The following is a 27,337-nucleotide window of genomic DNA, read 5'->3' on the forward strand; positions in this document are numbered from 1 at the left end:
AGGAATTGCCTGGAGTACTTACGTGGACTGCTACTGCTTTGCACGCTGCTCTTCTTGAAGCCCATTTTCTTTGTTGCGTTGCTGTTGTTGTTTGGTTTTTTGTTGTTTTGGTTGTTATTTTTACTCATTTTTTGTCGTACGACAACATGCTTGACGTGGCAGGCGTAGTTGTCAAATTATTTATATGGGGAACTGGGTTGGTCCGCCGCGGCAGAGCCCCTTGACGCGGTAAGGCCATGATTACTCCCCTAGGTGGCCCGGTTTTGGGAGGCGCCGTTATAATACAGCCGGTGTTGTGGACCTCCTGGCTGCAAACCAGTCCGAAGGGCACGGTGACGCATGACACCCTGGATTAGGAGGTGACAGTTCCTGGTTACCGATAGCATTCAACCACATTTGTCAGGTGAGCGCGGTTGCGCCGCTCCCATCTGACAAATTAGTATCAAATGCGATCGACATAAGCCCCTGCACCGCTACTGACTGTCTTCGCAGAGGTCAAAGTAGCTCCAAGCTCATTCCGAGGATGATGACATTAGCATTCGCAGGCTTAAAACCATCACAAGCATTTTTATACATGGATTATTTAGCCGTATTAGGATGCTCCGAAAATCATATACAAAATTTACGGGTTGTTTTCGCAACTTGAAGGAAATATAATTTAAAATTACATCCGGATAAATGTCTATTTTCAGCCACGAAGTAACTTGCCTTGGTCATGAATACACAAGCAATGGAATTTTACCAGACCCCAGTAAGTTTGAAACTGTTAAAAACTATCCGACTCCTAAAAATGCGGATGAAGCAAAAAGTTTCGTTGCATTTTGCAATTATTACAGAAGATGCATTCCAAATTTTGCAGAATACTCTAGGATATTAACAAAACTTTGTAAGAAAAATGTAGTTTTCGATTGGACAGAGGACTGTAAAAAATCCTTTGACTATTTGTAAGCTGCATTAATAAGCCCTAATATTCTACAATATCCCTACTTCAGTAAACAATTTTGTATAACAAAAAATGCTAGCGGCTATGCTTGCGGGGCAGTTTTGAGTCAAGAGTACGAAGGAAGGCAACTACCAGTTGCTTACGCTTCTAGGTGATTTACAAAAGGAGAAATTAATAAAGCCACAATTGAAAAAGAATTAGCGGCCATTAATAGGGCCATAACATACTTTAGACCATAAGTTTATGGTAGAAAATGCTTGGTGAAGACCCTTAACATTCCTATTTTCGATGAAAAACCCTTCATCAAAATTAACTAGAATCAGGTTAGATTTGGATGAGTATGATTTCGAGGTGGAGTACATAGCAGGAAAAGAGAATTATGTAGCAGACGCTTTGTCACGAATATATATCAAATATTTAAAAGAAATGTCAGTACAAGCATGTAAAATAATGAAAGCTACGACAAGATTGGAAACTAAACAAATACCCAGTAGTATAAAAAATAAATATAAAAAATAAAAGTCACAATGAGAACCTTAATATATATGAAGCGCTAAATAAATGTGAAGTAAAAAGACTAGTCCAGCTCGTTTTCGATCCTCCGAAATTATATTTCAAAAAGGGAAAGAAAATTTTTGGCGAAATAAATATAATAAGCCTAATTGTTGAGACGAAGATTGACTTAGGCCAATTCTTAACCAGGCTTATGGAAGAAGCCGGCAATTTAGGAATTGGAAAAAATACAGTTGTCCTTGGGAGACAAATTGTTTAATTATACTTGAGTAGAAACATTTAAGGAAAAAGGTACCAAAATTCTCAAAAATTTAATTATAGTATTAACTCCGGAGGTTATGCATGTGACAAATAATGAAAAAATTAAAGAAATTCTTCATAAATATCATGACGATCCTGTTTTTGGTGGCCACCCAGGAATAAATCGTATGACCAACAAAATAAAACAAAAATATTACTGGAAAGGAATGAAAAATGATACCGAAAATACATTAAAAATGCGTTCATTGCAATAAAAATAAAATAAATAAAAATTTGAAAGAGCCTACGATTATAACCGAAGCGCCCATAAAAGCGTTCGACATAGTACAAATCGATATAATTGGTCCTCTTCCCAAGTCAGAAAAGGGAAATGAATATGCAGTTACTAGAGTATGTGACTTGACTAAGTATTTGGTTGCAATCCCAATACGTAGCAAACACACGAAAACGAAAGCCAAAGCTGTATTTGAAAATTGTATCCTAATTTATGGTTATATGAAAACAATTATAACGGATATGGGAACCGAATACAAAAATAGTTTATTTGAGGAATTGTGCAAGCTTTTAAGGATAGAGCATAAAACCTCAACACCCTATCACCATCAAACATTAGGCACAGTTGAACGTAGTCATAGAACATTCAATGCATATGTTCGTTCATACATATCCATTGACAAATACAATTGGGATGAATACCTCAGATATTTTTCGTATTGCTATAATACAACGCCATCCACTGTTCATGGGTATTGTCCGCGTGAACTCGTTTTTGGAAAGACGTCGGGAGTAAACCGACGTTTGTTACAAGAGCTGGGGCAGAAGTCCTTGGTATAACACTCGGCAACAACCTAACTGATAAGATGACCACGAAATGGAGGGTCTCGGAAGAACCCTCCCTTTCGGATCACAGGATCATAAGGTTTGAGCTCTGTGCTGTATCGAGGCAAGCCAACCCTAAAAGAAATCCCAAGACAAGAGACTGGGGCAGCTACAAAAGAATTACAGAGGCTAACGTAGATAGCCTCAAGAACAAGTGCAGAAGCACCAATTGTACCGAGTTAGAGAGCAGAGTGGACAGGGCAAATCAGATAATGATAGATGCCTACAACTCCAGTTGCCGAGTCTCCATAGTTAAAGGTAAAAAGACAACCCCCTGGTGGTCGCATGATCTGAGGTCACTAAGGAGGAAAGTCAGAAAACTTTTTAACGTGGCAAGGAGGACCGGCAACTGGGAGGAATACAATCTGAGAAAGTACAATAAAGAGATAAGGAAAGCTGAAAGGGAAAGTTTCAGGAATTTCTGTGAGGGAATTGCAAGCACACCTGCAGCGAGCTTCACAAGGCCTTAGCCAAAGAGCAGAGAGAGATTAACCTAGCAATTAGGCTCCCGGACGGTACCTATACAGGAACAGGGGAGGAGCGAGCAAAGGTCCTGCCCCAACCGCATTTTCCGGGTGCCTCTCCGCAAGTAACGCAACCTGTATTCCCCAGAGTGAAACCAACCCCATCAGACTGGCAATTGGCCAACTCCCTCTTCTGTGAGGCCAGAGTCAGATGGGAAATGGCATCCTTTGAGAAATACAAGTCTCCTGGGGTGGTTGGCATCTACCCGGCGCTAAAGCAGCAAGGAACACAGATTATCCCACATCTCGCCTGGATCATGAGAGATAGCCTGGCACTGGGATACATACCCATGATGTGGAGAAGAGCAAACGTGGTTTTCATACCAGGCAGTAGGAAAAAAGGACTATTCACAAGCAAAGTCCTTCAGACCAATAAGTCTAACCTCCTTTGTCTTGAAGGTAATGGAAATAGACCAAGAAATTAGGTCGAACGCCCTCAATAGCTGGCCCCTACATCATAGCCAGCATGCGTACAGAGCGGGTAGGTCCACGGACACAGATCTGTACCAATTAACATCTGAAATACAGAGGGCGTTCGAAACAGAGGAGACAGTGCTTTGCGCTTTCCTTGATATCGAGGGTGACAACACATCTCACGAAAGCGTAAACATAGCACTGCAGAGAAGAGGAATTCAGATGCATATCCAGAGATGGATTGACAATCTACTCCGCACAAGAATCGCTGAAGTCCATGTAGGTAACAGCGTAATTAAGGTTAATACCACGAGGGGGTGCCCCCAAGGAGGTGTTCTGTCACCCCTTCTGTGGAGCTCCTGCAAAAGCTATCAAACAGTGGCGTAAGATGCCAAAGATATGCTGACGACATCGTCATAATTGCAAGAGGTAAATTCGAGAGTACGCTCTGTGACATAATAAAAAGAGCATTGAATATCACAAGGGGATGGTGCGCCAGTGTGGGACTTAACATCAACACATCTAAGACAACCATCATCCCCTTCACCAGAAGAAGGGTTCCTTCCAGCCCTGAGAGCAATAACAATAGATAGCGTGGCACTAGAATATGGAACCGCTGTGAAATACTTGGGGGTCACTTTCGACACTAAGCTCCTATGGAAACAACACTTCAACTCCATGAGAGCTAGGGCCACGAGGTCCATCATGGTATGCAAATGTCTAGCAGGCAAATCATGGGGCTAGATGGATGTATACCATGATAGTAAAACCTATGATAACATATGGCTCGATAGCCTGGGCATCGAGAACAACTCGGGCGACGACGAGGCAAGCACTGTCAAAACTTCAGCGACTGGCAGGTGTATGCATCACTGGAGCTATGTGCACATGCCCTACAACGGCGCTGGAGGCTATCCTCGATCTAACCCCGCTACATGTATCAGTAGAGCAGTCAGCCAAGTGAACCCTCCTGAATATCGTCAAGGAGGGTTCGGACAAAGGTAAAGTCATATCGTCCCGGAACATGGAGGAATTGAGAGAGAGGATCCCAATCTCTCAACTCCCGAGGGATGATATACTCAGGCAGATAGTTTTTGAGAAAAGGTACAAAGTAGAACTGGGAGACAAGTGTAGGTGGGAGGAAACAGAATTGAGAACATTCATCAGCTAAATAGAATAGTATGGTATACCGATGGCTCGAAGACGCCAGGGGGGATTGGATCTGGAGTCGTTGGACCCAGAGCCAAGATATCAACCCCCCTGGGAGCATACCCGAGCATTTTTCAAGCGGAAGTATTCGCCATAAGCCAGTGTACTGGCCTGAACCTTCAGCGCGAATACTCCAATGAAACTATTGCCATACTCAGTGACAGTCAGGCCGCTCTCAAGGCGATATCGGCGTCTGAAATAAAATCAGCACTGGTCCTTGAGTGCGCTGAAAAGCTAAATAAACTAGTAGAACACAATGAACTACTGCTGGCCTGGGTTCCAGGCCACAGGGGAGTTGAGGGTAATGAGCAGGCGGACAGCCTGGCCAGAGAGGCAGCAACGACACGACCTATTGGTCCTGAGCCGTTCCTGCCAGTAGGCCCGCAGGAAATTAGAGGGCATCTATTAGTAGAAGAGAGGGAAAAGAGAGAAGAACACTGGCGTAATATGCCAAGCCTGAGACAATCTAAGTTACTGTTAGGGGGTTACAACGCAAATCGATATAGGGTATTAATAGGCCTTTCGAAAGATAACCTAAGAATCCTAACAGCTATTCTTACAGGACATTGTACTGAACAGTCACATGCAAAAGCTGGGTATAATATCGATCAACATATGCCGATTTTGTGATCGATCAGCGGAGACGGCGGACCATATACTCCTGGAGTATGACGCAATCTCAAGACGCAGAGCTAAGTTTATTGGCTCACCATGGCCAGAGCATTATCACATCAAATCCCTCAAGCCAGGTGAACTGCTAGGGTTCATCAGAGATGTCGGCTTGGATGAGGTGTTGTGAAGCAGCTGAGGGCACTATAGACCAATAGTCGCAGTGCGATCCTCAATTAATTATCTATCTATCTATCTACTTTGAGGCCATAAGGTAAAGTTTTAAAGCGGTATGTGCCATCATCGGTTGTAAATGATGTAATGTCTCTTGACTCTGGGCTGAGTTCTATTTGGTGAAAACCAGACATTAAATCTAAGTAAAAAAAATATTTTGCTCTTCCTAAAGGCCGTGACACAATGAAATTTTTCATAAAGATGCGCTTAACACAAGCTTATGCATTCGAATAACATCGCCACAATCAACCAAGATGTTGCGTTTGTAAATTTGAACGAACTTCAGACTTGGCAATTGAAATTTATTTCGCCTTGCCCATTCACATAAAAAATTTCGCAAAGCACTGGTATAAACATTATCCCTATACAACAAAGATACTTGCTAGCATATTTTGTGTCGTATTCATTTGTTATATTACAGTTTTTACTTGCGAAAAATGTTAGAACATTTACCAACCAGTGAGAAAAATAAATTCACTTGCAAAGTGTGTCAAGACCCTTAACCAAAACAAATGTCACATTTTTCTTCTTATGCTTTGCTTGTAACAAAATTTGGGAGATGGCTACTTTTCAATATCAGATGGCGCCAGTGTCGCTCATTCTACCGTTCTCCATAAAAATGCGTGCAATCTACTCATAATGCATAAGCTTGTGTTAAACTCATCTATATGAAAAAGTGCTTATGTGTCGGGGCTTTAATTGATCTAGTATATCATCAATTCTTGGCAACGGGAGTTTATCTGCAGTTAGCTTTTTATTTACTTGTCTGTAATCAACAACCATTCTCCATCTTTTTTCTTGTTTATTTGGCAGTGATTTTTTGGCCACCAATAGAATTGGACTATTAAATTCTGAAATTGAAGGTTCTATTATGTCGTCTTTAATTATTACTACTTGTGGGCTTCTGGTATTCTATAGTTTTTTACGTAAACTGGGTTATTGTCGTTCATATGAAGTTTTTGTGTGTAAAAACTATTAGTAGTAATTGGTTCTGTTTCTAATAAAAAAATGTCAATGAATTCTGCACATAATGCGTTAAGTGATTTATTTGCAAAGTGTGGACAATTTTTATTCAATCTTTCTAATTTTTCTTTGCTGTTGGCCTCATTTTCAAGTTTATGATTTTTTATTATTGTATAATCATTCAAATTTTCTGTGCGTATATAGAAATCTTGGAGTTCTGCATTTTTATCTGTTGTATTTATAATTCTAACAAATATTTGATGTGCATTTGCTAAGGTGTTTGCAATAAAGATGTCTTCAGATATTTCTTGTTGTGGAATTAGTAATTCGGAATTATTATTTTTAATGTGAATTTGTCGAGCTACTTCTGATCTTGCGGGAATTGAAATGCTATTGATTGATGGTTTATTAGTTATTTGACTTATTATGTTTTTTGGGTAATCATATGGTCTTAGTATTAGGGTGTCCCCTTCTTTTTGATAACCTAAAATGCAATTATATTTTTTAATGAAATCATCCATCGCATGGGATTGGGAAATTATCTTGTCCTATGTGAATTTTGTGTCTAATTAATAGATATTCATCTTTTAAATCTGCTTTAACCGTGTCAATAGTGCTTGTTATACCTTGACCAATTCCTCTTAAATCTGTTTTTTGTAAATTATTAATTGTGACATTGCTGTCAATTTGACCCTTTTTTTATACTCAGTTGAGCAGAGCTCACAGAGTATATTAACTTTGATTGGATAACGGTTGGTTGTACAGGTATAAAGGAACCATATATCAATATCATCAGTATCGAAAAAAAATTTGATTGAGCCATGTCCGTCCGTCCGTCCGTCTGTTCGTTAACACGATAACTTGAGTAAATTTTGAGGTATCTTGATGAAATTTGGTACGTAGGTTCCTGGGCAATCATCTCAGATCGCTATTTAAAATGAACGAAATTGAACTACAACCACGCCCACTTTTTCGATATCGAAAATTTCGAAAAACAGAAAAAGTGCTATAATTTATCACCAAAGACGGATAAAGCGATGAAACTTGGTAGGTGGGTTCACCTTTTGACGGAAAATAGAAAACTAGTAAAATTTTGGACAATGGGCGTGGCACCGCCCACTTTTGAAAGAAGGTAATTTAAAAGTTTTGCAAGCTGTAATTTGGCAGTCGTTGAAGATATCATGATGAAATTTGGTAGGAACGTTACTCACATTACTTTATGTGAGCCAAACAGAAATTCCCAAAATCGGATGACGAACACGCCCACTTTTTAAAAAAAAATTTTTTTAAGTCAAATTTTAAGAAAAAATTCAATATCCTTACAGTATATAAGTAAATTATGTCAACATTCAACTCCAGTAATGATATGGTGCAAAAAAATACAAATATAAAAGAAAATTCCAAACAAAATTTCATTTAGGTTGTCTAGAATACTTTTAATGACATAAGTTGAACAAATCCTTGAAATCCTTGTGAAATTTGGTAAGGGCATAGGTTCTATGACGATAACTGTTTTCTGTGAAAATGGACGAAATCGGTTGAAGCCACGCCCAGTTTTTATACACAGTCGACGGTCTGTCCCTCCGTTCGGCCGCTAACACGATAACTTGAGCAAAAATCGATATATCTTTACTAAACTTAGTTCACGTACTTATCTGAACTCACTTTGCCTTGGTATAAAAAATGGCCGAAATCCGACTATGACCACGCCTATATTTTTGATATCGAAAATTACGAAAAATCAAAAAAAATGCCATAATTCTATACCAAATATGAAAATAGGGATGAAACATGGTAATTGGATTGGTTTATTGACGCAAAATATAACTCTAGAAAAAACTTTGTAAAATGGGTGTGACACCTACCATATTAAGTACAAGAAAATGAAAAATTTTTGCAGGGCGAAATTAAAAGCCCTTGGAATCTTGGCAGGAATACTGTTCGTAGTATTGCATATATAAATAAATTAGCGGTACCCGACACATTTTGGTCGATATCTCGAAAAGGCCTACAACTAAGGGTCACTCCATTTTAAAACCCTCATTAATACCTTTAATTTGATACCCATATCGCACAAATGCATTCTAGAGTCACCCATGGTCCACCTTTATGGCGTTATCTCAAAAAGGCGTCCACCTATAGAACTAAGGCCGACTCCCTTTTAAAATTCTCATTAACACCTTTCATTTGATACCCATATCGTACAAACACATTCTATAGTCACCCGTGGTCCACCTTTATGGCGATATCTCGAAAAAGCCGTCCACCTATAAAACTAAGGCCCACTCCCTTTTAAAATACTCATTAACACCTTTCATTTGATACCAATATCGTACAAACGCATTATAGAGTCACCCCTGGCCCACCTTTATGGCGATATCCCGAAATGGCGTCCACCTATAAAACTAAGGGCCACTCCCTTTTAAAATACTCTTTGATACCTTCCATTTGATATCTATGTCATACAAACACATTCCATGGTTACCCTAGGTTAATTTTCCTACATGGTGATTTTCCCTTATTTTGTCTCCAAAGCTCTCAGCTGAGTATGTTATGTTCGGTTACACCCGAACTTAGCCTTCCTTACTGGTTATAATTGAAATATCTGCTCCTGTATCGATCAGGAGGGTTGAAATGGAGTTATTCAGAGTTGTTCTGGAAGATATGTAGCTATTGAGGTGTAAATTGAAAACATAATTTTTTATTTATTGAGGTGGAGTTTGCTGGTTTTCCTGTTTGGTAACATTTCTGACATTTCTGGTATTATTACGGTTATAATCTCGCGGTCCGAAATTTCGACCAGATTATTGGTTATTTGCTCTGCTATTGTTATTATTATTATTGTTATTATAATTGTTGAATGTGCACCTCTGATTGTCTCTACAATTATTATTTTGATAACCCCTACGGAAGTTACCTCGAAAGTAATTTTTTTGGCGAATATGCAAAAGAGAATTTGGATTTCCAGTTATTTCTGTGCAACTGTTGGTAAATTTTGATACAGCTTCGTTCATTGAGGCGAACATTCCAGCCTGCATAATTGCTGGAGCAGTTTTTGCACATGGCTTTTACAGCTGATTGTGTAGCATATTTGGTTGCTAACTCTGGTGTTAGTCCGTCGGATATGTATGCTCGGTACAACGATTTTGTCAGTTTTTCAATTTCGGCAGTATATTGATTGGCCGTTTTTCTGCGTTGCTGTATGTTCAGGACTGATTCACCTGTTGCTGTTTTGAGTTTTGTTTTATCGCTTCAATTGTGCTTTCAGTTCCTAACAGGTTTCTAGCCGTTCCTTTCAGCTTTGTTTTTATCATCGAAACTGCTATAGCCTCATTGGTAGCCTTAATTTGTTCTAGGATATCCAAAGCATCCAAGAAACTATGCAAGTTCTCGCCTTTACCATCAAATTCTGGCAGAATTGACGCAGCAGTCTCGACTTCTGTTTGTAACATTTTGTCGTTTTCTGTTTGGGAATTTTTATGAAGAATTTCAGTTTTTGGAGTTTGCTCTAAATTGGGTTGAGTTTCCACTAATAAGGCATCAAAGTTTATTTCTATCGCTTTTTCATATGACGTTGGGATCAAGGTCTCAATGTAATATCTTGCTAGTGAGGACACCAATTTATCCCAAACACTGGAAACAATTTGGTGTACTTCCAGCTGATGACTGGTTATTAACCCTCCGACGAGTGACAGTTCTGAACTTCACGGCCGTGTGAAAAGGTCCCTACGGACCTTTTTTTTGTAAATCATGTTTTTTTCATATAAACAATTTTTTTTTGATTTTTTGTTTTTTGTTTTTATTGTTTATAGTGGCCGAAGTAGGAGTAATTTCAGTTTGAAAAGGCAAAAAGATCCCTAGGGAACTTCTCACTCATCGGAGGGTTAATTGGCTATATATCTCGTGTGTAATGGTAAAATGACCCAAGTCATCTTTTCAATGACACATATGGCAACACTATAACTTGCATTACTAACATGTCGTTGTGAATACTAAGAAGAATAGGAAATATATATATAAATAAGTATTCAGCCATTGTAAGGCTGTTAGGCAGAAAGAATGAGGTGTATATGTGGGGTGCAATATGAAAATGACGATTGGCAAGGGTGTGCTATATGAAAATGACGATTGGCAAGGGTGTGCTCGACATTTTCATATTGCACCGCCATGATTGTAATTTAGGACACCGAAACACGCAGACGGCTCTCCGTGAATTTTTAATAAAACGCGAAGTAAATTTAAAATTTAAAACCAAGTAAACAAGACTTTTTTATTTGAATGGGTATTTGGCGCACGAGGCCGCCAAGAAACTTCATCTGAGGAATAATAATGGCAACCATCTGGAGGCGGCGCCCTCCACGGCATAGCAGCTAACTGGGGTGAGTGGATAACGGCGAGCGTAGCCATTGTACGTTTCACGATACGTGTATAGCCTTGCCTATGCTATTCACCGACTGCAATATTATCCTGAGATGCTTCAAAGCAGTTATAGTTTGTATGGTTATATTTTTCTGAATGCATTTATAAGACTTTTCTGCCAAAGTCTTTTCTTCCATAAGTGCGTTGAGAAGATCACATTGACCCATTTAGGTAAATTGAGAAAAAGATTTTTTTTTTATTATTATTATTATTATTATTTTTTTTTTGAATTTAGACTTTGTCCAGACCGTCTGCTCGGGTCTGGTACTTCTTTTTCAAAATTTTGTTATTTGTTGAATAGCATCTCAAAAATAAGTTCACAGCGCTAATAACGACAATAACTAGAAGGTAAATTTTTATGGTTTCCAATGCTTCAGTGTGGTCTATTATTTGAACCGTGTTTACCACGTTAGCATTTGGATTAGTGACTTTTGATTCTTGGCCTCCCATTGTCAAAAAGATATATACAAAAATTTTGTTCCTTCTTTTTTTTCCTCGATTCCAGTTGCAGGATTAATAACATCCTCAATAGTTGGCACCCTAGTCATTCCAATATCCCTCAGAAATCCTTTCAACCACTGTAATTCCTTTTCTAAGTCTCTTTTTTCTATTTTGTTCTCAAGCCAAGTGATTGGGTTCTTGGTCGGCATTGTAAATTAAATATAAAAAATGTTTGTTTAATGTAAAGTTTGTTTTAAATTTTGTTTTTATTAATTTATTAAAAAATTTACTTTTTTCTTTTAAATTTTCCTTTTATATGTCTTTTAATTTCCTAATTTTATTTTTTAAGCGCATTCTTTCCTCCGTGCTTGTTGAAAGATTAATTCTTTGATATAATATGGCTACAGCCCTTCTTAAGTTAAATCTTTTCCCTCCTCTCTTTCTTTTAATTTTGCTTGGCTTTGGAATCTTTGGTTCCTCTACCTTTACTTGTTTTGTCCTACGTCTATATTCTTCTATCGTTATAGCCTTAGGGCCCTGTCTAACTGGTTCTATTGCTATCGGTTGTTCTTCTGCCTGTTTATTTTCTTCTTCTAAAGTTAAATTACTGTAACGCAAAAATATTGAGTCAAATTCTTCCTGGCTAATTATATCTGTTTCCTCATTCATTTGAACACGATTCATTTTACTTAAATCTATTTTTTTTTATTGCCAGAAATCTACTTTTTGCCCATAGTAAGGCAGCCGTTATTTATTTATTTATTTATTTTTTTGTTAAAGTCAGCACCAATTGCGAAGAGGGCTATATTTGGCAAAATTACGCTGTAGACTGGGTAAATGAAAGAGTACATAGTATCTTGTAGTTCTCGCAGGAACAGAAAAATTCAGTCTGCTTACAAGGTCAGTGGAGTCTATCTCACCGATAATCAGTTTATGAAGGAACATTACCCCGAGTAATGTGCTTCTATTCTCTAAAGTTGGCAAATTAATGAGAAGGAGTATATTTCAATAAGGTGGAAGATGTTGATTTGATTCCCAGTTAAGACCGCGTAAAGCGAAGATTAGAAACTGCTTCTGTACCGATTCAATCCTATCTATATGATTTTTATACCCCGGGGACCAAATACAGGAACAATACTCAAGTATTGGGCGAACCAAAGATGTGTAAAGGGCCTTGGTTAAATAAGGATCATCAAATTCTTTAGCCCATCTTTTAATAAATCCGAGTACACCCGATGCCTTGTTTACAATAGATGAAATATGCATGTTAAAGCTCAATTTCGCATCAAAAAGAACACCTGGGTCACATACTACAGATATACGCTCCAAGGGAGCACCATCTAGCATATGGGATTTTAAAACTGGGTTGACTCTGTGAAATGTCATTAGTTTACAATTGCAGCAGTTCAAAACTAGTAGATTTACCGTACACCATAATTGAAATGAGTCCAAATCGGCCTTAAGTAAATCCGAACGGGAAGAGTCAGAAGGCAAGTATGTATAGCATAGTTTAACATCATCTGCATACATTAGAACACGGGAATACGAGATAACCATTGGTAAGTCATTTATAAAGAGGGTAAAAAGTAACGGACCCAGATGGCTACCCTGAGGCACACCAGAAGTTACTTCTATCGACTCTGAGAGACTGTTTTTGAACATAGCTCGCTGAGTTCTATTTAAGAGATAGCTGCGAAGCCAAAGTAATAAATTCTTCGAAAAACCCAGTAAGTCAAGTTTATGAGTTAAAAGCTCATGATTAACAGAATCAAATGCTTTGCTGAAGTCGGTATAAATAACATCGGTTTGTTTATTGGATAAAAATCCATCCATGACTAGAGAGGTGAACTCAAACAAGTTGGTACACACAAAACTATGTTGGCTGGGTGACAATAAAGAAGTACATACATATTGAATTTGGCAGGTGATGATCTTTTCAAACATTTTAGGAATAGCCGAAAGTTTAGCTGTGCCCCTGTAGTTCTCGATATTGGACCTACTACCTTTCTTATGCAAGGGAATAATAAATGATTGCTTCCAAATTTAAGGGAATACAGAATATTCAAGAGATAGTGTAAATAATTTAAGGACCGGCTTAGATAAGTTAACAGCGCAAAACTTTAGAACACAACTAGGAACACCATCTGGACCCGGAGAAGTAATTGGTTTCCACTCCAGAAGACTCTTCAGAACAGTATCTATATCTATGACAGGAACCAGAATACAATTAGAACTTTCTAAGGTGTAAGGATAGAGATCCGATTGAAAAAGTTGAGATGAATAGGTCGACTTAAAGTATTCAGCAAATAAGTTGGCAACATCATCATCCGAGCTTGCGTTCTTACATCCATAAGCAAAAGCAGACGGAAATCCTGAGGTTTTTCCCTTAGAATTGACAAAACTAAAGAATTGTTTCGGGTTGTTAAAAAACTGAAGCTTACACCGATTTAAGTTGCCATAAGCTTCTAGAAAGTATAGAAAAATATTCAAAATTCATACGGATAACTATAATTAAATAATCAGCCCAATTCTAAACGAAAATTCCGTGCGAGTTTTCTCCCTTCTTCCATTCCTCGTATTCTAAATAAAAATTCCTTGTGAGTTTTTTCACTTCTCCCTTTCCTCCTATTCTGAACAATGTTCGAAAAAGCGGAAACCGGTTATGGGAGAAAAGTAGGTATTATGAATGTGAGGGAGAGGGAGATTTCTCTGCCATTTCATAGGAGTTTTTTCACTTGTTAAATTAAAGGGAATGCATCAAAATAGTTAAAGGAAATTGGTTATTTTAAGAAAGAACACTTATTTGTACAAATTTGTGCTAAAAGATGTATTTATATTCTACCACAATATTCTCACTTCTAATACAACAACAACTACAACCACAATATTCTTTATTTTAAGTTGAAAATTATATCATAAGCAACGGTAGAGTTCTTTGATGCAGCCATCCAGAAATTGCGCAAGGATTTTTTAATAAGGCTTAAATAGATTTTGGCATATGATGAAGGACGAATTCAACTCAACTTGGCCGCCAGAAAATTGCTTTGCTGAATGAAAGCAGGCAACTCCGGCAGATTTGTGTTATGCGGCCGTCTTCTTCTTATGTTCCGCTGTTGATGTTGCTGTGGCACCAATTCATTACTCATTTCAGTGAATACCACATGAAATGCAATAAATACTGTGCAATGTTTATATTTTATTTCTTAATTTGCAACAAATTTGCAACAGTAATTAAACTTTTCAATTTTTTAAACAAAATAAGAAATGTGCAACGAAATTTCAATTGACAAAACAGCTGACTTCGAAAATTCGAAATTCCTATTCCCCAATTATTGCTCTCCCTAGGAGAACAGAATTGGAGGAATTTTTCCGCGGGAATAAAAAAATCCGCGAGAACAAAATTCCGCGAGAATATTTAGAATTGGTCTGAATAAGTCGCTTCCTTGGTGTTTTCGTCCACATAAATTTCGTCCATATAAATTGGTCGTTCACCCTTGCTGCGGGATTTCTTATTCCACCCTGTTATGCTTGGTATAAGTTGATCATTCACCAGTGCTGCAGGATTTCCTATTCCACCCTGCTATGCTTGTGTTTTCACTTCATTCATGTAAGCGCGTTACTTGTTTAAAGTTGGTCTGCAAGCAGCAGCCATTGGAGTGAGTTTAAGGAGAGGACTCTAAAGGGAGTCTGCCTTTTATTTCAGCAGCTCAGGATTTTTAGAGGGATTCTGCGATATTCCGCAAATCTGGCAGGATTGTCATGTAAAGTTTGTAGCACCAATGTAGTGTAAGTGTCTTTATTAAAACAATTTTCGGCTTATTTATAGTAAATTATTCTAAACAATTTCTTATTCACTAAAATTCCTACATACTAAACATACGTACATACACATTGCATGAGCGATCAAAACGTATGTACATATTAAATGATCGTGGCGTATTTACTAAGGGCAGCTAAAGTAACGCACGTGTCTTGCTGTGGGAACGTAAATATGTTTGCGTTGCTTCTATTAAACACATTCATACTAACGATGCAACCAAAGTGTCAAATGCACTATGGTGCGTGAGTCGTCTTAGATGCATGCAATGTATATATATGTATGCTACAATATCCCCAAAACGGTTACCCTATCTCAAGAGGAAATCTTATACGGACGACACAACAAAAATATTACCCTGAAGTCATTGCTGATCTACATACAGTCCAGAAAACCCCAGAGTAAAAAGTGACCTTTATTACCCTTAAAACCTATGCTCAACGAATGAGGCATAATGCGGGTGAACGGTCGACTTGCAAATGCTGACTTCAGCGACAATGAGCGCTACCCTATTATCATTCCCGAAAGTTCGAGGTTCTCATCCTTAGTTTTAGATTTTACCCACTCCACCCTCTTGCATGCAAGAATTGAGAACACGCCTGATACAACAGGAGTATTACATCCCTCGACTTAAACATAAGGTGAAAAAGTGCATATTCTACTGTAAAAGATGCACTTTTTACAAGCAACAGGCCAAATCGCAAATAATGGCCGCACTACCTGCTGAAAGACCCACCTTTTCCCTCCCCTTCCACCGGCGTTGACTTTACTGGACCCTTCTCGGTTAAAACCTCTACTCTGCGGAAAGCATCTTACGCAAAGGCCTACGTCTGTGTATTTGTCTGCTTCTCGACCAAAGCAGTACATCTAGAAGTCTGCTCAGATTTGTCCACCGCCACTTTTAAAGCGGCATTCGCTCGTTTTGTTAGTCGTCGCGGACTTCCTCATAAAGTAATGTCGGATAATGGCAAAACATTCATCGGGGCCAGTCGTGCCATTCAGAAGGAACTCACCTCTTTCATCAAGGAAGCCGCCTTCGACGTATCTCAGAAATATGCTACTCACGGACTGTCATGGCAGTTCATACCGCCCTACGTTCCACACGTGGGCGTATTATAGGAGGCAGCCGCCAAAATTTTTAAAACCCATTTGCTCAGGGTGGCAGGAAGCCACAAGTTTACGTTTGAGGAATTCACTACAGTCCTTACAAGAATTAAAGCAATCCTTAATTCTAGGCCTCTAGCTCCGATGTCTCACGATCCGAATGATCTACTCGGCCTGACTCGTGAACATTTCCTTCGTGGCGCTCCGTTACTCTCCCTACCTGAACTCAACTCTGAAAATCTGTCATTCACATACAAAGAGCAGAAATTGCAAATCATTCATCATCAGTTTAGTACGCGTTGGAAAAATGAATATCTCAAAGGACTCCATAAGCGGACCACATGGAAGGATCAGCAGGCAAACGTCAGAGAAGGTGATCTGGTGGTGTCAGGGATAACCTTCTTCCGCCCAATGAATGCGACTTGAACGCATCATCCGACCCCACCCTGGCTCGGACGAAAACGTTCGAGTAGTAGATGTCCGAACTCAAGACGGAATATACAAACGCCCCATAGAAAAAGTGTGTGTACTTCCCCTAGCAGAATAGATTCTCCACCCTCACCCTATATATCTCTCCAAATCTTATCAACTCTAGGGATTCACATCACAGCCCACTCTCTACACCCATTCTCCATTGACCCACCTTTATTTAGACTTTTCTTTTCAGGCCAGGTTATGGAAACTTCAGCATCTGCCGGCTGTGTTGCCAAAGGCATTCGTTGCGCTACTGCCATGCGTTTATGGCTATGACCCGGACGGACGCTATGAGTTGGTGCGGGCTCACAAATATTGTATAAATTGTTTGGCAAAACCCAATGTTACGGGCGCATGCAGCTCCCTTGATAGATGCCGCCGATGTGACCTCGCTCACCACACGCTGCTTCACCGTGAGCGGCCAAAGGAAGAACGCCGGAAACGATTCAACAATAAACACCTGACTCCAGCACCGAAAACGAAGACAAAAAAAAGGACTGTAATTTTAAAACCAAAGAAGAAACGGGCAGACAATAATACCACTCAGAAGCGCTTGAGGAATTTGTTTTCAACAGCGGTTAACACTTTGGAGGAGATGCAGAAGTTGCTGCTTCCCTTATCGGAGCAGGCCGGCCGCCATATTATTTTTATATTATTATTATATTTATTTATTACGGTCTTTAAGACCTAGTTGATGTTAAGTAAACATTTGTTTCATTAAATATTAAGTGCTTTACAATATTAGATTAGATTAGATTAGATTTATTCATTTTCTTTCAAATCAAAATAATTTTTTACATGTCTACATATATAAAACTGCCACTTAAATTAATACATTGAAATTGAAAGAAAAGTAAGGCATTTTGTAAAGTTATCTAAAACTTTAGTTTTGAATGCCATCTCAAAAAAATTAATAAATATATACAAATGTGTGTGGGGTGAAAATAGTTAATAAGTTGAAGTTAAAGTTACAAAATGTAAAATAAAATGTATAACAATAGAAAATAAAAATGTTGAAATTAAATTACTAAGTGGTAGAATTCAGCAAAGTTTTGATGTCGTCGTGTGACTGCTCTAATAAAAATGATTTGACATGTTTTAAAAATTCGCGCATATTTCTAATGATACGTATAGACGCAGGTAGCGTATTGAAAGCTTTACAAGATACGATAGTAAAAAAATTATAATGGGTAGTACGAGATGTGGGAACAACAACAAGTCCGAGTGAGTTTTGCCTCAAATTATAATTATCCGTGACTAGGCTGTGTAAATACCCACAACGAATAAAGAATATTTTTAAAGTCTTGTAATAGTACATGTGTTTTACTGGAAGAATTTTCAGCTCTCTAAACAACTCCATGCTGTGGTGGAAACGGTTCACATTACATATTTTCCTTATGACACATTTTTGAATAGTAAGAAGTTGCTGGATTTTACTGTAAGACGCACCACCCCAGCAGCATATGCCATATTGAAGCTTAGAGTGAACCAAAGCGTAATAAAGGGTCTTCAGCGTTGCGTTTGAACATATATTCCTTAGACTATAAAAATAGCGCACAGTAGATCGCATGTATGCCTTCAGGCGAGAAATATGTGTTGACCAACTTAAGGATTGGTCCACAGAAACACCCAGATACTGGTAGGTATCAACTCTTTCAATTGGGAAACACTTATCGCTACAATTTGTTTCATGATTAAACGATGTACCAGAGCACGACATATTGCTAAGGGAGAAATGTCTGCAGTCAGTGGCGTGGAATATAATGGCAATATCAGGTGAGGTTCTTGGATGTAAATTGAAATACATCAGTTTAGTTTTATTGCTGACGATCAGTTTATGTTTAGCAAACCACAATCTCAACAAATGAGCATCGAAGTTGACGCCTGCTACCAAATCCAGATAGTTCGATCAACTATAGGCTATAGCAAGGTCGTCTGCAAAAGCGGTAACCTTACCATAGAACGGCAAAGAAAATAAAGAATTCGAATAAACAAGGAATAGTATTGGACCTAGAACAGACCCTTGGGGTACTCCTAAGGTAGTTGTCACAGAATTGCTTAAACAATTGCCAACCTTTACTTTCTGCACTCTTACTGATAAATATGAATTGAGCCAATTGTACATAAAGCCACGAAAGCCTATGCAATACAATTTATCTAACAGTATTTGGTGATCAACCATATCAAATGCTTTCGTGATATCAACAAACAGGCCAACACAGCTCGCCATAAATAACGGAACAAAAGCTCAGCAGGGCATCTTCTGTTGAGAGTCCAGATCTAAATCCGTATTGCATCGAGCTGAAAAAATGTTTGTTGTTAAGAAAAGAAAGAAATCTACTTTTAACAAGCTTTTCAAAAGTTTTGGAAATAGAAGAAAGTAAAGAGATTGGTCGGTAATTGTTTATATCTTTTTTGTTCCCCTTTTTATATAAAGGAATGACAACAGCACATTTTAAATCAGTAGGAAAAGTTTCAGAGTACACGCTTTTGTTAAACAAATAAATTAAAATGTCAACCAAATTTAAAGCGACTTTTTTCAAAACCTGATTTGAAACACCATCAGAGCCACAAGATCTGGAGTTGTCCAACGATTTTACTACCTTCAGTAATTCAGTGCCAGTAAAAGGTTCAAAGAAAAAACTACTACCTAAATTTGAAATATCTGAGTTATTCATTGAAAGTTCGTATGTATAAGTAGTTGTATAATTTGCCCGATTGCTGAAAAGTGACTATTAAAAAGGTTTGCTATTTATTTAGGCCACTATTACATAAAACAATTGATCAGTCAATTGATTTAGGACTCCGATTTAAAAGGCTGTTTATAACATTCCATTCCTTTTTTGGGTTTCCAAACGACGACCTGAATTCATTTCGATAGAAACTGTCGCGTTCCAATCGTACTTCTTTTCTTAACCTTCTACAAAGATCTCTATGTCGACTACGAAGCCTTGTATTCGAAGGATTTTTAGTGCTCTTTCTTCCAAGCTTGTTTTTAAGGCGAATCTTTTTCATCAACTGCTTACTTATCCAAGGCTTTAACCTTATATCAGATCTAGGTGAAGTGACGGAGAAGGTTGCAGCCTGAATGTGGCTTATAAAAGTATTTAAAAAAATTTTGTATGCATTGGATACGTCTTTCTCAGCAAAAACTTTGCCCCAGGACTCAAACCGTAAGCTTTGATTAAGCAAACCGAAATTAATCTTGGTTAATTTTGAACTCGTGTTACTTCTATTTATGCTTTTTTCCATGCAATATTTATTACTATACCAGTCATAGTATGATCTGTAATTTTAAAGTCAAGGTTTATGCCGGAAATATTTTTAAAAGTACTACAGTTGCTGGGACCAAAAACATGGTCGATGCAGCTTCCAGAAACACTACGAGTAGTTACATTTAAGAATGATGTTAAACCATGATTAGCCATAAGCGTTAGGTAGTTATCAGTTGTATCACTCAGTCTGAAGATATCCAAATTAAAGTCACCTAAAATAATGAAATTGCCTGAATTCTCGCTACAAAGAAGAGTTGAAAACTCTTCCAAAAATGTCTGTGGAGAAACCGAATGTAATCTATAGACACACATGAAATTAAAAACTTTGTCAGATATGATTAAGGAGATATTTAATATATCTGCGCTTGTAATGTTATACTCGATATATTCACACTCGTAAATATTTCGAACAAAAACTCCAACACCACCTGCAGAATATTTGTCATTAGTGTTAGCAAAAAAAGTATAGCCAGGTATCGTAAAGTCTCGTATTTCATGAGAGTATATCCATATTTCAGAAACAAAAATTAAATCGGGTTTGTTTTTAAACAACTCAAAATGACAGACCAAAAGATCAAAATTTTGCCGAAGACTGCGTATATTTTGGTGAATAACAACAAAAGAGTCACTAGTACTACCCAATAAATTTAAATCATTAATAGGCGCGTTTATGGCATCGCTGTCATTATAAAGGAAATTTAAAAATACCATTAATTTTGATGATAAATAATTATATGAATCTAAGTTATTTTTGACAAATCGTCAAAAGTTCTTAAAGCAACAGCCTCGCCATTATCAGCCTTTTTTATCATGATTTTTCCATTTTTCAACCACAGATACTTATAACTTTTTGCTTTTTTTGTTTTTTTTGCCGCTGTAAACAAAGCTCTATTGAAATTAGTGAGACTATCATTTATGTAAATATTGTGTTTGTTTACATCACCAAAAAGCTCAGTGGTTAATTTTCCCTTTGCCTTTTGTTTACTAGACATCACTTTTCTCTTCATCTCAATAGAAGCAAAGTGAACACGCAGCACATTACCCAAATGAGAAGATTCATTTCTCTTCTGTAGTTTTTTAATATAACATCTGCTTAAATCTTCTGTCGTCACGGTTATGCCCAAAGCAGAGCTTAAAATATTTTTTGTGCATTCACTGGCATTCTCACTTGCTAGCTGCGGCACACCAACAATGTCGACAGCGCTGCTCAGCAGTTGTTGCTCTCTCCAGTTCAATGCGCTTTCAAGCTTGCATACTTTAGCACACAGTTTTGAGTTTTCCTCTTTGAGCTCCTTTACAATGTTGAGAAAATCAGTATTTTGTTTCTTTAAACTAATGATCTCGTCATACAACAACTGCAAAGTTATTACTTTCGTACCTGTATCATTATTATTATGCACTTGCACTTGCTGAGGGAGGTGGGAACCACTTGCGTTGGTGTTGTTATTGTTGTTATTCGTTTTGGGAATATTTGCGCTGTTATTTCCAAATGTCTTTTGCGTTTGTTGTTTTTGTACGTTTTGCATGTTCTGCTTTTGCTTAGAAGGCGCCGATGACATTAGTTTGTTTGATGTTTGTGAGGCAGTCTTCGTTGCGGTCGGAGCAGATACATCCATGGCATTTTACTTTAAACTTATTAATATTTTCACAATCTTTTATCTCAGTAGGTAGTTCATTGTACATTTTGTACCCAGTGTATTCTAAAGTCTTCTTTGCGAACTCTGTTCTTACTCTAGGCAGTCTTATATTATTGCAGTATCTAGTTCCATAACTATGGATCTCGTGATTATATAAATTTTCATTGCTCAGGTAACTCGGTAGCATTCCTAATCTTACATGATGTATAAATTTCAAAGTGAAGTAACTTATTGACTATTTTATACTACGCCAGTTTAACCGATTCAGCATTATAGTTTTTGATGTTCTTTGGGGACATTTTAATATAAATCGCATTGCCTTGTTTTGTTGTATTTGTAGTCTTTTAATTTCCATATCACTCGCTATCAGCAGAATTGTAGGACAGTATATAAAGTGCGGCTCAATAATTGAACGATACACCATTATTTTATGATGTTGACTAATATGTTTGCATGTTCTGTACATGAATCCTATTTTCTGCGCAATTTTTCTTTCAAGATAATTTATATATTCTCCAAAATTCAGGTTGTCATCAATTAAAACTCCTAGGTACTTCATTTCATTTACTCTTTGAATTAAATTGTTTTTTATCTTCAGGGTTATATTGTTTAAATCGTTATTACGTATGATGTTCCGGTTTTTGCAAAATACCATGAACTTAGTCTTATCTATATTTAACTTCAATTTTTTAAGGCACAACCAGTTGTATAGAGAGTCAAGATCTTCTTGAGCTTTCTGCATTGCACAGTTCGCATATTTCTCACTGATGATGAGCAGTGCATCATCCGCAAATAGACGTATATTGCAATATTTTAAGAATTTTTTTATATCATTTATGTACAATGTAAATAGTATCGGTGCAAGTACTGAACCTTGTGGCAATCCGATATCTACATCCACAACCGATGAGACTGCGTTTCCAATTACCGTCCTTTGCTTTCTGTCACTGAGATAACTTCGGAACCATTCCAAAGTCTTTCCTCTGACACCAGTTTCGAACAAAACATTCAACAACAACCCGTTTATCAACTGTTTCAAAGGCCCGTTTCAAGTCTAAGAAGACAACTTTTTTTATCTGATATATCTTCTTTCCATTCTGCAATAACCATGTTGAGTGCTGTTTCACAAGAATGGCTCTTCCTGAATCCAGAGACATGAGCTCAAATTTAATTGACCTATAAATTGTAGTCTACAATGATTTTAAAAAATTAATTTTTAACAAGAAGTATTGAAATATTGACTATTTTTAAGATACTTACGTTTGCTAATATTACCTTTTGCTAAAATACCTACCTAATGAAATACCCTGCAAATGTGTTAAAATACTTACCTTAATGAACCACCCTGTAAACAATGAATTTACTTACCGTTGCCTAAATATTAATATTTCTACACATATACGTATATACATTAAGAGTTTCCTGACTCCTAGCGGTACAGAAAACTGAAGAAAAAGTCAGTTCGCTAATTACCGTCGATCTATCGCCAGCCTTTTTCGCGGAATACGCTATTGTGCAAGTTTGAGTGATTTAAAATATAAAATACCCTATTTACGTATATAAAGAAGGCAAAGCCATTAATTTATGTTGGTTTTATTTGATTTTACATCAATAAATAAAGTTGTTTTGTGGATTTTTAAAGGAAGTGTATTGGTTTTATTTGTGAAAGGCGAAGAGGGAAACCCACCCCATATACGCGGAAGCGTATACACAGACTATCAATGCTTAGCATTACGGGAGACCTGAAAACAACCTCGACGGCTGCACTGTATGCCATTCTCCACAACCCACCTGTAGACCTGGTAGCAAAGAACATAGCGTTAGCAAAAGCAACCAGACTCGGTGCATCGGGGCAGCTTGAGCGCCGACCATACGGCCAAGTAGTATAGCGTCATCAACAACAAGACGAACAGACTACCTGATTCCCTATCTGCGCTTCGAGGGAGATCTTAAGGCCACAATAGAGGTGGACGGTTGGCGCAAAGTGCTCAAGTGGAGGACGAGGCGATACATGTGTACACAGATGGTTCCAAAGTAGTGGAAGGAGTAGGGTCTGCGGTATACTGTGCTGATCCGGAAATAAACAGATCCTATAGGCTGCCGGGTTACTATAGCGTTGTCCAAGCGGAATTATTAGCCGAAACTAAAGCAGTAGAAATACTGGAAGAGAATAGCTTAAGCTGCAACCGTGTTAACTTTTATATTGACAGTCAAGCAGCAATTAAGGCAATAATCTCGCATTGCACAGCATCTACATGCAAGTTAGAGTGTAAGCAGTCTCTGGAGAGAATCGGGACAGGGAGAAGCATACATCTATATTGGGCCCAGGGCATATGGGAATAGATGGGAGTGAAAAAGCAGATGAACCAGCTAAAAAGGGCGCATCCCTTGAAGCTTGCTCCGTAGACGTCCCAATTGGACTGTGCGAGATTAAGCGAAGGCGAGAGGTGCACATGATCCACCAAGCGGGTAAGGCAGGGCTGTAAAGTGTCGAAGATTAGTGTAGGTCTTACAACCTTAGACTAACAAAGTTGCTTCTATCATTAAAAAGAGAGAACTGTAGACTCATGACAAACATTCTGACTGCCTTCTAGCGTCACATACCTTTAAATTAGGCTTGGTCAGTGATAGCAGATGTTTGAAGTACGGGTTGGAGGAGGAAACGATCGAGCACAATCTTCCCTCATGCCCTGCGCTTGCCAGGCTAATACTCCAGCTATTAGGAGTAATACAAGCTGTTAGATCTAGAAGCAGCAAGTGGAAGCTTCTAGTATTTGCCAAGAGGATGGAGTTATTTTATAACATAGGTCCTCGTTTTTGATAGGGGTTTTCAGTTTGGTCGTTAAAAACAAACTTCTGGTAACACTACAGACTCATTCAGTCTATGTGAGATCCTCGTGGACCGGCCAGTTCAACCTAACCTGTACATACCACATTAACTCTGTTATAGGCAAGGTGTATGCTTACTTTAAGAAATCTTTGTAAATCTGCATTTTATACTCCAACTGGCACACGTCTTCAACTTGCTTTACAGCTGGTCTTACCAATAGTAACATACGCCGGAGTTGTATGTAGTAAACTTGATAACCATTTCTCACGTAAGATCGGCGTGTTATTCTATAACATTTGGCAATGGACGAACAGCCTCTTGGGCTGTGAAATTTTAGAGTACCTCAAGGCCAAGATATCTCCATGGCGGACACCTTTTTATAACAAAAACGGAAAATTCATTAAGTAGATGTTTTACCCTACGTGCTGCGGTTTTTTTATATTTCTGTACTATAATGTCTTAGAGTGTACCACGTGCTTTCTGATATAATAGAGTAGAATAGAATAAAAGTACCAGTCAGTAATAATAAGATGCAAATTTTTTTTCTTTATTTCAAGTATTTTTATACATTGTTAGAAGTGTCCGCCCACTGAATCTCGCTCGATAGGTAAATTGTACATTAAGAAATGGTACAAAAAGTTCTGCAAATTGAAAAATGCCCATAAAGTGCTAACAAGTACTTTGTTTGTACTTTTATTATATTTCTTATCATTGACAGGTAAGGACATTGTATCAATTCACGCGTTGCTCTCTGTATAATGGAACTTTTCTGGAGATACCCGACATCAAGTTTTGTATAACGACTCTGTAAAATTTTTGCGATACTATTCACCATCATTTTACTTCTGTCATTATTTTCGTTGTTTTTCCAATTTTTAAAAGTTTGGGCTTTGGGTACATTCAAGCTTTTGCTAACACAATTTTATTTTCTAAACAATTTTGGATGAACATGCGTAAAAAGACATTTTTGAAGACACTCGTTCACGTAAATTTCTGTGTTGATTGTTCTCATCATCAAGAGCGGCATGAATTTATGCCCGCTTTCATAAATAGCTTGTCAAATCAGAACCTTTCTGCCAAAATTTTGTATTGTTTTTTTTTTCGAATAAGGAATGTCCTCTTCAGACTGCAAGAGGTAGAATTGGGAACCTGGCAACGTTATAGGTCCATTTTAAAATACTTTTCGTCGGCCATAATCACACAAAAATTTTGGTTTGCCAATTTTATCTCGTAGAGCTTATGCGCAAACGCTTTTGGACGTCTGTTTTCCACTTCTTCTTGGAACTGATTTCTTTTTGAACGTTTTAATACCATTTCTCAGCTTCATTCGTGTGACTTGCGTAGGTGTGGTTTTGGCTATTTTCGCAACAACTCTTGTTTACATCTATCGGTTGTTCCTAATTCAGGGCGTCTGCTCATCGCTTTGGGCGTACACTTCCTGGTTTGTCATCACTAAGCCACCATTTTTGAGATAGAAATGAAACGATCCCTCGACTTCATGATTCATCCAAATTTGTTGACATAGCTCTTCTCTAGGGCACAATAGACCAATGGTCGCAGTGCGATCCTCAATTAATTATCTATCTAGCTCTTTTTTTCTTCTTTTTCTTTAGTATTTCCATATATATATATATTTAAAAATATATTAAAACACCGTTTTAAAATAACTTATTCAAAGCTTACTTTTTCATTACAAGACAACTTATAGGGATTTCTAAATTTGCACGACTTTCTGTACCAGTTCTGAGAAGCCGAAACACAAACTTTTTAGCAAGCGGTTTGAAATCGAAATGGTTTAATATGTATAATAAGAAACAGCCTAATATATATATACAAATCAATATAAAAATATATGTTATAATACTTCTCTTATTAATGGGTTTTAAGTGATACTTCTGGATACAACAAGAGAAGCTACTTTGGAATGGACGCGCTACCCGTATGGCCCTCAAGCTCAAACCCCTGGGGTAGGTACTATTTTTAAAACAAGATTGATTAATCAGCACCAGGTAATCCCAACTATTGCAAGTGCCGTTCCACATTTTTTTTGATATCGTGCAAAATAATCGTTTGGACCGAATTAATTGAAAAACATTTGAAGACTTTTTTGCTTTCCATGTATATAACATTCTTTTAATACATTATTAAATTAATGGATTGTCGCTTAGCAATCGACGCTGGCAATAGAAGGGAATATCTTCATCTTCTGCTTTTTTAATTTTGTTGATCGATGCTATTTTTACTTCTTTTATATTAATTTCGTTTTATGTTTTCCCACAAATTTCCGTTTTTGAGTAATTTCCCGGGGAGCTGGAGTCTTGAAATTTGTAAAACACATTAGAACCCGATGACAATTTTACATGAGGAAAAAATGCTTGCTAGGCGGTCCAGGGATCGCGGAAATTGAAAAAATCGTCCACACTTGAAAATTTTGCTTTCGTGTTTTAAAGAACTTCACAATAACCCAGATACCTGAAACCTTGAACGAAGCTTCGGGATATACTAGGTTGTAATATTTATGTTAAAAGGGGTTTCATACGGGACAGGGATCGAGGTATTTAGAAAGCCCATTTACAACATGTGGAATCTTGCGGCCGCTACTTGAGTAACTTCCCATAGGGATAGATACTTCAAAATAAGAACTAGTTTAGAGCCTATAGAACATAAGGGGAGAAATTTTCGCTAGGTGGTCCAGGGATCGTGAATTTTCAAAAAATAATATAAACTTTGAATTGTTGCTTTCGAGCTTTAAGCAACTTCCCGATAACCCAGAATGAAGCTTTGGCCCGAT

General features: G+C 37.7%; 1 long non-coding RNA gene across 5 annotated transcripts in view; it reads left to right on the forward strand.

Moving 5' to 3' along the window:
- The window catches only part of LOC137234625 (uncharacterized), a 633,582-nt gene that overhangs the window by 267,250 nt on the left and 338,995 nt on the right, over positions 1–27,337 (forward strand). For all 5 annotated transcript variants that reach the window (XR_010947847.1, XR_010947843.1, XR_010947846.1 and 2 more), the window contains one exon: positions 26,434–26,513. This is a non-coding gene — a long non-coding RNA (uncharacterized lncRNA). The remainder of the gene's footprint in view (positions 1–26,433; positions 26,514–27,337) is intronic.

This window comes from Eurosta solidaginis, chromosome X, assembly GCF_040869045.1.
Source record: "Eurosta solidaginis isolate ZX-2024a chromosome X, ASM4086904v1, whole genome shotgun sequence".
Lineage (NCBI taxonomy): Eukaryota > Metazoa > Arthropoda > Insecta > Diptera > Tephritidae > Eurosta > Eurosta solidaginis.